The following is a 12,340-nucleotide window of genomic DNA, read 5'->3' on the forward strand; positions in this document are numbered from 1 at the left end:
ATATGAATGAATTTTTTTCTCAAGCTATGTTAAAAATCCAACTCACAGCATATATCATTATCAGAACTAGTTGTGTGACAAAACCCAATAAAATACAAAGACATCAGATCAGTGAAAATTGCATAAAATTAAAAACCTAGAAGATTATATAATTTGATTTCTCTATTGCAATAGAGGGAGGGCAGTTTTATAAATCTGAACTATTCACATTTATATTTTAATGTTATAACACTTATAGTGAAATCTTTCATTTGATGAGGACTTTTTTATGTTGGGTATTTGCTAACAGTATTGCTTATTTTTAGTTTTTATTTTGTACTTCTAGGAGCTGTTCCAAACCAGAAAGATGAATGCAGAGAGCTGAATGCCAACCAGATTTAAACATTGGTGCTGTAAATAAAAATTACCATGAAAACAAGACTACATTTTTACCAGACCATAATTTCCATTTTAGCAAGGAGTAATTTCCAACTAAGATAGCCCTACATTTTTAAGCTATTTTGTTTGTTTTATTCATCAGATTTTTAACTGAGTTGGAAACTTGTGGCAAGACACAGATGCAGAATGTTATTCTGTAGAGCACTTTTGCTACCTTGAATTCCCAGGAAATATACTTTAGGAGAATTTTCTTTTTCAAGAGTTACCTATCTTTGCAAATAAGAAAGACTTCATAGACAGCTAAAAAGAATTTGCTATTTGGCTTAGATTTTTTAGGATTTTGTCTTCAAATTTATCAAAAAATAATTTTGTCATTTGCATCGGTAGTATTGTGTCTTTGATGATATACTGTAAATGGTCTTCAGACCATGCTATGTCAGATGAATCTGTGAAATTGAGTTTAATTTAATTTACATACAACATCAAGGCAATGGTACATTTTGGCCTCCAATGTTGAAAGAGAAATAATTCCTGATAAAATTTGTAAATTGTCAATTTTAGAATCGTAAAACAGAACCTATTACTTATTCTGTAATGTTTGTTTTAGAATATTACACACTTGCTTATTAGTGTCTTTTGTCCATTTGAAGTATCTTTTTCTTGTATTTTTTTTTTCTTCACAAAAATAATTAGTAAAGACTATTTTTTCTCAGTAGGTGAAACTTTAGAGCATAAATTAGTTTTACTCCTTTCCATTAAGTATAATTTTTTTTAAGAAAGCCTGACCAAGAATAAAAAGAAAAATCAATTCAGCTTATTTTGCTCATCCTTATTAAACTTAGTTTCTTGTGGAAATAGTCTACTATTGCTATTCTTGAAGAAATAGTCTACTATTGCTATTCTTGTGGAAATAGTCTACTATTGCTGTTCTTGAAGAAATAGTCTACTATTGCTATTCTTGTGGAAATAGTCTACTATTGCTGTTCTTGAAGAAATAGTCTACTATTGCTATTCTTGTGGAAATAGTCTACTATTGCTATTCTTGTGGAAATAGTCTACTATTGCTATTTATATTTGTTCTGTTGCCTTATTGTCACATTTTTCACTGTTAATAAGGATCTGTTCTAGCTTAGATTTAAAGACTCTCTTTGAATATGACTTGGTTTGAAGAAACCACTTGAATCTGACATGAATTAAAGGTTTCAGTTTGAATCTCACTTTGATTTTAAGTGTCTTAGTTTTAAGTATGTTAAAAGAAAATTCACTTAACAAGTATGTCAGTACTTAATATATCTTAAACTGGCAAATTATGGCAAATTATTTCATTTGCACAGTTTCTTGTACATTTATGTGTGACTAATGAAGACTGCTGATTTGAAATTACACTATTAATGAAATCCTCTCTGTTAATGCACGATTAAAGTTAAAAATTACAGATGATGCAATATCAAATGACATTCTTGGACTTTCTACAGGAACTTCATATATCTATGTCTAAAACACTGTTACCAAAGCATTGATTTAATTGCTATCTGAAGTATTTTCCACCTTTTCTATTTTGAAATGAACAAATTTGCTCCATGCTTTGATGCACTGATGTTTTTTAAAAATTTAAATTAACTATACTCCACCCCACCCCCAACGCACAAGAATTTATATTACTTCTTTGTACTCATTTTCTTTTTAAATTTTCATATATACTTATAATGATTGCTTACATTCTTGTATTCATTTAACTTTGATATAAATATAATCCATATCGTCATTATAATCCAACCTGTCATACCTTGAAATAAGACTAATCATTGATTCCAAACATATCGTAATAAAACTGCAAATAAGTACTGTACAGTATACCACCTGTAAGCTCAGTCCATGTCTGATCACTTGTCTTAACAGGGAGGATTTAATGTATTTTACGCAAGTCAGGAATCTGCGTCAACATGTGCATCGTCTGTCCGTGTTTTTTTGTTTTGAGAGACCCACTATGGAAATAGGGTACATTTTTATTTTAATTCTGAAAATTGATATAAGGAGTAATTATATATTTTTGCTCACAACTCTAGGTAAAAAAATCATAAATATTGCACTAACTTCTGTTGTTAGTCTGTACTCAGTGATAATTAAAAATATTTTTATTGTGTAGTTTTTGTTAGCATCTTTTTTTAAATTGGGATATTTCATGAGACTTTCCATATATGAAAGATCTCGGTCTGTGTTGGTCAGTGGGGATCAGAATTTATATTTAGAGTTGAAGATTGTCGTGCTGGACAGGCCAAAATATTTAATGTTTTACACATCAATAACAAGCCCCATGTGTAATATGTCATATGGATTGGGATCAGTTTGACCTAAACACAGTCATTTTTGTCAATTTTTTGAAGATTGTTTTTTTATCATTTTGTATTATGCTTTCAGGTGTGTGAAGAGTGATTCTGATGTATAGCTTTATCTAGTCCAGTATTGATTGTAACTTTTTGATGCTACATGTTGCTTATGTTTCATGATAAATGTTACTGGTATTTTATTTTGATAAATTCATAATTTTTCATTAAAATTAATGTTTAGTATACAGACTTGTTTCATCAGTTACCATCATATTTCTAAAACATGCAATACAATTCACTTAGATAATACAGACATCACAGGGAGTTCAATGATTTATTGTAACATAAAATCTGTCGTCGCAGTTTCTGAAAGCCATGTATCAGGTATATGTTTGAAATATATGCTATACAAAACCATCTACTATTTAAACGAAGAACAGGTCACTTTATTTTATGATGAAGAATTTGGTTTTTGCAAGAGGTACTATCCTTTTTTGATGTAGACACTAAAGTAAATACAGATAAATGATATAATCAAAAGTTACTTTTGTATGTTGTGAGAATGAGATATGCTTGCTTTGATCCCTCATTATAAGGGTCATAAATGTATATTATGTTATAGATGAGGATAACCCTCACTATAATGTTTATTGTAGGGGAGGGTCATGGGGTATTAGTACTACATTGTATCTTGGCATTTATGACCAAAACTGCCTGATAGAAGGGACCCTGATGTACTGGGTTGCCTTATAGAAGGGACCATGTTATACTGGGTTGCCTCATAGACTGGACTGTTATACTGGGTTGCCTGAAGAGACCATGTTATACTGGGTTGCCTTATAGAAGTGGCTGTATTTTACTGGGTTGCCTTATAGAAGAATTGGTTGCCTTATGGAAGAGACCATGTTATACTGGGTTGCCTTATAGAAGGGACTGTGTTATACTGGGCTGCCTTATAGTGAGGGACCAGTTATTTCTCACCTTTATTTTGTACGTAATAAGCATCATATACATCACATTATACCACATGTCAGTCTTTTGAATGTGGACCATGTACAAAATTTATTTATAATGACATTAACAAGAGGACATAATGAACCTACAGTATTGCTACTAATATCTGTCATACATTCAATGCATAATGTTTCAACTTAGCAGGTAAATAAATAAATTATCTTCTAGTCTTGTGTGTTCTTCTCACTTCACTTACAGGTTATACTTTCCATATAAGCTTTTTCACATATAAGCTGACATCTCCCCAAAGTGGTATTAACTCTAAAAACTGCATGACCCACGTATAAGCTAACCTAGAAGTCTGAAATGACATCATAAGATGTACGTGTTAAGTTATAAATGTATTTATTTAAGCAAACTTGTATTAGCCAAAATTGTTTATACCTATCTCTCAGGGGTTGGCATGTATGATTATTACATAGAAATGGTATACGTTCATAAACTTGTTTGAAAAGTCGAGAAAATTATTGAATTTTCTTTCTTATTGTTTCTGCCTAATTCAGATTTGTGTGTAACTTGATCGGATGATGAGAAACAGTAATGAAGTTTCAGACATAATGCTGTGAAAATTATGATATTACCATAAAAACTGAATGGTCATTTGCTTTGATGTAAATGACTTACACCCCATTGTACACAACTATGATAATTGTGCTAATATTTTGAAGTGAAAGCCAAATACACATCAAAGTACTGGTATAGTTGCCAGTAACAATTCCCACTTTAGCCAGTTTAAGGCTTTTAATGATTAATTGGCTTGTATTGCTGTCGGGGAAACAAAAGACAAATTATAAACAAAGGAGACCTGGAAACATCCAGCTTTCCACTGTGTATAAAAGTATGATTATGTTCAGCCAAAACACAAAAGTAAAATAGATTGATGATCTTGGTCGATCGATATTCGGCATTTTAGGTTTTATTATTACCATTCTTTCATGAACAGTAATAGTTATGTAGGTAACGTGCCTTGCACGATTAAACGTGTTTACCTTTTCATAAAGATTACCTCAGTTTGTGGGATTGCTTATATCGTTGAAAAAGAGTAACTCATGAGCGCAAGAATCAACATAAACGAAACGGCTATTAATGGCTACCTGAAATATTATCTGGAAAAATGTGATTTGGTCAAAACAATGAATAAAGCAAAATCTGCGTCTGTTATGTTCGGGAATAAACAAGGATTTAAGAGACGCAAAGCACGATTTGCACTGTTTAAGTACTGGACATTATATTATAGCTTGGTCTCCCGGGTAAAATCGATCCTGTCCACGATTTATGAAGTCTTTATTTACCTTTATTTAATTTCATGTTGGAGAAATCAGAAAATATGCAAATACAAAATAATAACAGGCATTGTGACATCGACCAGTGCGTGGTAGACTGTAAATACTGCGGCGAGAGAAACATTCTCTTTGGTGCCATGGACGTCCATTCGCTGATCAGAAAACTTTCAAAATCCCGTGTTGGATGGATGTTGCCAGGACATAAATATATAGGACCATGGAATCCCTTAGAGCAACTGGATGAAAAGGATCAGCCGCTGACCGGTCCAGAGTCCTACAACGGGGTCAATGCCATCTGGATGCAACGCGACCCCTGTTACAGAGATCATCCCGAAGACAAAGCGGGATGCAATCGAGTCATGCTGAGGGACTTAAAAACATCCAGACCTAAAGATATCAGAGAGATTGTAGACCAAGCTTTTCTAGGAAGCATCATAGAAACCAAACACAAGTTAGGCATAGGCGTGCATGGTAAAATGATCTAGTCAACAGATGATCTTTCGTAACTGAAAATTCTCGCAGAAGAACTGCATAAACCAGCGCTCAAGCATTTTCCACGACGCAGAGTCAAAGGGGTCGCGACAGATGATATATGGTCGGCAGATCTCGTCGACATGAGAGATTACAATGCGTATAACGATAATTTCAAATGTCTCGTAAAGATCATCGATGTGTTCAGCAAATACGCATTGGTAGTTCCTCTGAAAAACTAAACAGGAAATTATATCGTTGAAGTGTTTGATACCATTGTAGGTGCACGAGAGCCCAATAAATTATGGGCAGATCATGGTAGCGAGTTTTATTATATATAAAAAAGAATTTAAAAACGCCTCAGACTGGCTTCAAAAGAATAATATTACCTTGTACATCAAATACAATCAAATCAAAGCGTCCGTCGTAGAGCGGTTTAACAGAACTCTCAGCAATTGCATGTGGAAGAGATTTTCCTGCAGTAACTGGAAAATAAACAAAGTGATCAAAGCACATTCAAAAGTTAAGTCCTGTCAGAAGATCATCTGTCCGTTTTCAATCGACTCGCAGTCGGTTTCGTTGGAGAAAACGTCAACAATTATAAAACTATTTTAAAGGACAGAAAGCATCGCTGAAACAGTAATTCTGGAGTACAAACTGTCGTTGCTTGATTTATATAATGATTTAAATTCTTTAAAATTCACATTGTTCGAATTGAATGCAACTTTCAGAAGCGCTAATGTGAGGTTTTCATGACACGAGTAACATGTCTGGGCCAACATTATGTTTATGTAATGCTGGGAACAAGTGGCGAGTTTGGTATACGTTTTATTTCCTGCAACAATCTAACTGCTGTACTTTTAGTTATCCCAAAAGATTCGTCGTTGTGGTAGCATTCTTGTACGACATTTTTGAGGCTTTGTTTGCAGTGAACCTTTTCTTTTCTTCCTCTGTGTAGAATGTTGAACTGGGTAGAGTTTAGTATGACTGCCGTTTGTGGTTGGTTGAGTATGGCATCTGCTGGTTTAGGAGTTGCAGTAATATCTACAAATTGTATCATCCGTCTGGCACTTTGCGGACTCGGTTTATTTTGGCAGAGCTTTCAAAAGAAACAATAGCTTACGCCTAAGTTTTAGAATAAGATAACACCAGTACGTTAACCAATATCGACGACATGGTGAGTTGGGTAATACGCGATCATGTAAGCAAACCAACTGAATCAATCAACTGTACGGTGTAAAACATACAACGAAGCCGTGTGTTATTCCACATTACTACATAAGAACCAGACTCGCACCAAACCTTTTTGCGAGCAGCAGATTTCACTTCGCACAGTCAAGCCACGGTAACATCAGCATCAAAGTCCGTTCCTCGACCAGTTACAGCGATACTTTATTCACAGGACAAATCCTTGATTCCAACCACATCACTTTTGTTGGCCTGTCCATCTTCGGGATACACATCGCCATTGACAATTCTTCCTACGCTAGCACATAAAATAGTAGACATTACGAATGTATAAATTACCAAAGGCTAGCCCAGCCCCGAATTCTAGCCCTCTACAACACATGCTGAGATTCTTCTATCCTAGTCCAATAAATCAAACCCACAACTCTGTGTTGATACTGATGGGCAATATATGGGTCTGATATCACCTGTTCATTAAATTATGCAATTTTGCTCTATGCAGATCATTCCACAATAAACTCGCGTACACTTTAGACACAGACCGACAATAGGTATCAGCCATATCTGGCTCGAAATTCAAAATGGCCACAGGACAGATGGTTGTGTTATTCCACGTGGATTTACAAGTCAACAAACATAGGATTTGCTTCGGAAATATAATGTACATATCACCAAAAGAACCCTTCAGCGAACGATAGCTCCACAGCTACGATAAATACCGGTAAGTGTATAAAATGTACACCGATGTGTGCAGCAAAATGTGGCAGCAGACAATTGCAGCTTTTAATGAATAGGTAATATCAGCCCCTAACCCGAAAATCAGTATCAACACGGGCGTGGGGCTTATTTATCGGCCCACGTCTATCCATGTCCTGAGATTTCCATGGGTTCGACAGCGACAGACTCCAAGTCAACAGTAACAGCATGTAGTTTCCTTTCCAATGATAGTGACTTGAACTTTTACTCTTTGAACTCATTCAGTATTACAGACGATTCTTGTATTGTTTGCCATTCATTTAATATACAATTTCTTTCGTAGGGAGAGTACGTTTTGACTGTGATAATTATCTTCTAGAGACGTGTTTTGCTGTATCATATTCGGTTTCATCAAATATAAATTACAACCATTTAAAATTCTGTCATTATTCCTTCGCGTGATTTGTTAGTACGTCTATTTCAACATATTTCAAAATAACTGATCCCATTTCTACTGCATTTCATTCTCGTAACAATAGTTCATTCGGTAACATGATAATTGCAATAACGTTTGACACTCTTGTCACGGTTTCTACAATTAATAACCAAACTCTGTATACCAAAACAATCAGATAAAAACATGAACCTACTGACCTTACTTTGAATTCCATAGACTACGCTTTACTCGAAAACAGTTCGTGCTTAAACATTAAGCAACATTATATATGTTTCGCTGCTAACACACATAACAGTGTTACCTTATTTACCCATGTTAGACAGAAGAGTAATTTCGGCCTGGCCGTTGCAAACACACTGAAGATAATGTTGTTTAGTTTTATCGGACCAATGGGTTCCAAAATGTCAACGAGGTTTTCTTTTCATGTATATATTATGGTTTCGTGATCCGGCGTTAACGCCATAGAAAGGCTGTTATGCCTTTAAACCAGGCAGAAGAGGTGCTTCCTTTTCTGCTTTAGCAACTTTATTTGATGTTTTCGTCTTGTTCGTCAAATATGTATGCTTAAATAAAATAAAAAAAATCAGTTTCGGAATGATCAGACGACACGGAGCTGTGTGAATCTTGTTATAGTTTTCATAAGGCACGAGAAGCTATCGGCCAACATACGGCCGACTTCTGAGTCAAATTTTGTTTCAAACGATCAAGGCCATTCTTTCTCTTCCACGCGTCAAAGGTAGCTTCAGTAATAAACTTCTATTTCAAGGTTGCACTCAACCACACCGAACGGGTTTTACGAATATAATGATATTTACACTTGATTGCTCTCGGTTAGTTTAAATGCGTTTTCTCTCAAACACTCGCATGTCAAATTTTGATTGTAAGTGAACTGACTTCTTGGTTATTAGAGTAGCACTAATACAAAACTAAAATATTTTCTTTTCTTACTCTTGGTGAATATTAATTCTGACGCCACTCTCATTGCAAATATTATTACCTCAATGTGCGCAAGTATGTATGTTTATTGATATTATGTATGCAGTAGGAAGAGACACTCAGTCAACATCGGCTTACTAGTACTATCCATAGGAATGAGAATTATTTTACCAGAATGCGTTGCATCGAAACAGCAACGGTAGCAACCCGTTAATGTGTCACACTGATATTATAAAAATGAAAGATTAAACAATAGTAAAATAACGAGACAGCTGAAAAAGGAAAAGAAGAAATGTAAAACAATAATAGTCTGTTACAATCATCTAACACATTATTATACTGACTAATAATTTTAATGCTTATCGTATAGATTAGATAGTTCTTGTAATTTAATTTCCTAATTGTCTAATGTTTTCTTATCAATAGAAATGTATTTTATTTTGTCTAGCCTCGATGACTTGGCTCAAATAACCAAAATGGTATTGTTACGATTGAATTTTTCAAGGGATTATTATTATTAAAAAAATTAAATTTATATTGCTATAACTTAAATTTTTATTCTCAATAAATTTAGTCTGATTTTCATTCTCCATAAATACTATATTGTATAAACATATTATGGATTCCAGCTATGTCAAGAACATGTTTAGTCAGAATCAAAATCAGCAGATATATGTACATTATACATGGCTAATAACATATATTATTATGAGATAATTGAACATGCATTCTGATCATACATACGCTGAAAATGTATACAAACGAGAGAGAGAGAGAGAGAGAGAGAGAGAGAGGTGGGGTCATAAGGTTAGGAGTCTGGTGGCGTGATATTTATGTAACTGGCTAACCAGTTATAGGAACGTGAAGCGTATGTAACAAAATGTGCCCTTAATGAAACACGGATGTCCGCTCCAAAAATCGATAAATGCACAAAACATAGAGCTTCATTAAGTCTTGCGTCATTGATGCTTCAAGACTTGGATATTTGGGGATAAGAACAATCGATGTTATTATGGTCTAAAACAACCTTTATTAGTTCCTCATTTAATTTAATTATATGTGAAAGACGTGATGGAAAGTAATTTCATTTTCTCTTTTAACATTCTGTATTCTCCTGTATTTTTTAAAATTCTTTTATTTTATAATACTAATGTTTTATACCTATGGATTATTTGAATTTACTATGAATTTATAATATGAATACTATATTGTATTTGTAGTCTTTATTGCTCAATGGCTTAGTGCCACCTTCAAGCTTAATAGCAACTGGTTTAGAAATGAAATATCTCTGAACTTCCCAAAACATGATATTTCGGCATTTGCTATCCAACATTTGTCCGTACGACAAAATGATTTAAGTATTAGTAAGGAATATTAAAATCTTCCTATATTTTAAGTATAGTTTGTCTGTCTGTGTATGTTTTATCTTATATGTAATTATTTACGTCAGGATCAAAAGGACAAAGATTTTAGAATCATTTAAGTTGCTAAGCTTCGGATAAGTACAATAAGTTTACGTAAAATTCTAATGCATTTATCTTTAATTGTCTGTTTTGATTATTGTTTAATCTTGGTAACAAAGTACTGCGGCATTGCGGTTTCAAGGCTTCTGACCCCCTATTACAGTTAATAACCTAGCAAGTCTCCGCAACCGAACTATGTAACATCGCCAGAGTGACACCACCGCAACGGGAGGCCAGAACGACATCCGTATTTCTCGCTCGTTCGATCACAGAGTGATCATCAATAAATACAACCCAATCAAGCATCCTAGAAACAACATAAATAGCAACAATAATTTGCATAAAATTACTAGTAAAGTGAAACAAATAGTTCGTGTCATGCATTGTACGATCCATACGCTATGCTATCTATCGATATTTTAACCCTAATAACTTTGCCAAAACTGTTCGCCTCACTAATTGCGATGATACACATGTCAACTATTGACTGTATCAATTTTCTGAAGATAATAATAAATCTGAGACACAAATTATAAGCCGCATTGAACATATACTTTCGTGGTAAACAATGCCAAAGTCGAGCATGTTATTGAACTTTAGTTAACAAAATGTTAAGTAGAATTCAAAACGTTTCGAATTACTGCAGTGTAATTAAAAAAAAGATCGGTAAATTAATTCCGTAACATCAAACATTACTCGCATGGTTATTATTTGTCCTTGCCTGACGGTTATGATTTGTGTGTATTGTAACGAGAAAAACACATAGACAGTACTGTTCGTTTCGTTAATGTAATTTTGGTTTCGTTAAAGTTTATGTTCTGATTTTAAATGTCAGCGGACTTTGTAGTGCCATATAGCTTCTTAGCTTTGGTTAGTCTGGGTATCTATACGTGCCAAATGTGCTTACTACGGTGGTGTGTTATGAAGCGGTATTGTGTGAAGACGTCTCTTTGCAAGTGAAGCAGTATAACCACACCACCAGAGCAAGTATATTTGGTCGTATTTCGAGGAACAGAAAAGGGCCAGGCTGGAGAATCTGAAAAGTATAGGGACAAGGTCTTTCGTACACTAAGACAGGCACTACAAGGCTCGTCAGAGGAACACAGAGATTTTGCGACAATATACATTTCGCACTGTTGGTCTCTCTCTGTCGATCTTCAGCGAGTATCGATGCGCAACCACGACTCACAAAGTCGGCGACTAGAGGAAGATCCAGTCAGCGACTCTGTGACCATGTCAGCGACACAGTCGGCAACTCTGCAATACAGTCGGCAACTCTGCAATACAGTCGGCAACCCAGTCGGTGACGATGCGACCACAGTCAAAGACTGAGCGACCCAGTCGGTGCATCAGCGACACAGTCGGTGACTCGGCGACCCAGACGATGATCAAGTCGATGAGCCAGCGACTCAGTCGACGACCACAGAACACCCAGTCGACAATCCAGCGACTAGACGACTCAATCGGAGACCAGAAGCCAGGAATAAGACGGTATACTGCAGGGGTAGAAATCTGTCTCACTCTGGAGCGCCATTCTTTAGACAGATTTAGCGGGATATCACTCGAAATACAAAGACCTATCCTAAAGAACTCGAGATAGCGAGACTAGGGGTTGTGTAGCCGAGGGAGTTACCGCTACAGCACTAGAGTTCTTGCCTGATGGTCATCATTGTGTACTAGAGTCCTTATCTTATGTTTATGATTTGTATGTACCTGAGTCCTTGCCTGATGGTTACGATTCGTATGTACTGGAGCACATGACTGATGGTTACGATCTGTGAGCATTAGAGTCCTTGCCTGATATTATGATTTGTATGTACCAGAGTCTTTGTCTGATGGTTATGATTTGAGTATAATAGAGTAGTGTATGATAAAATGTTTTTCTTCTTCCACGTAATATTTGTACCATGCACTGTTAATGATATTTACAATGAGACTCTATAAAGGCATTGTTTGCCAGCTTGAAATATAAAAATCTAAAGTTTATAGATTCTTACAATATGCCTGCAACATATGTGTTGCAAGTTTAAGAAATATCGAAATAATGACGTGTATTCAGCGGCAGGCCTCAATACTAAACAAATGGCAGTGAATTCGGTATATTTAAGACAAATGAAGACACTTCGG

The 12,340-nt window shown here is 35.1% G+C and overlaps 1 protein-coding gene across 6 annotated transcripts in view; it reads left to right on the forward strand.

Moving 5' to 3' along the window:
- Window positions 1–3,886, forward strand: part of LOC149775531 (septin-2B-like) — a 172,546-nt gene extending 168,660 nt beyond the window's left edge. For all 6 annotated transcript variants that reach the window (XM_089944119.1, XM_089944115.1, XM_089944114.1 and 3 more), the window contains exon 12: window positions 326–3,886. The gene's annotated coding sequence lies outside the window, so the exon portion shown is untranslated. The remainder of the gene's footprint in view (window positions 1–325) is intronic.
- The last annotated feature ends 8,454 nt before the right edge of the window (window positions 3,887–12,340 follow it).

The sequence above is a fragment of the Sinohyriopsis cumingii genome, chromosome 19 (assembly GCF_028554795.1).
Source record: "Sinohyriopsis cumingii isolate HCF-2022 chromosome 19, ASM2855479v2, whole genome shotgun sequence".
Classification (NCBI taxonomy): domain Eukaryota; kingdom Metazoa; phylum Mollusca; class Bivalvia; order Unionida; family Unionidae; genus Sinohyriopsis; species Sinohyriopsis cumingii.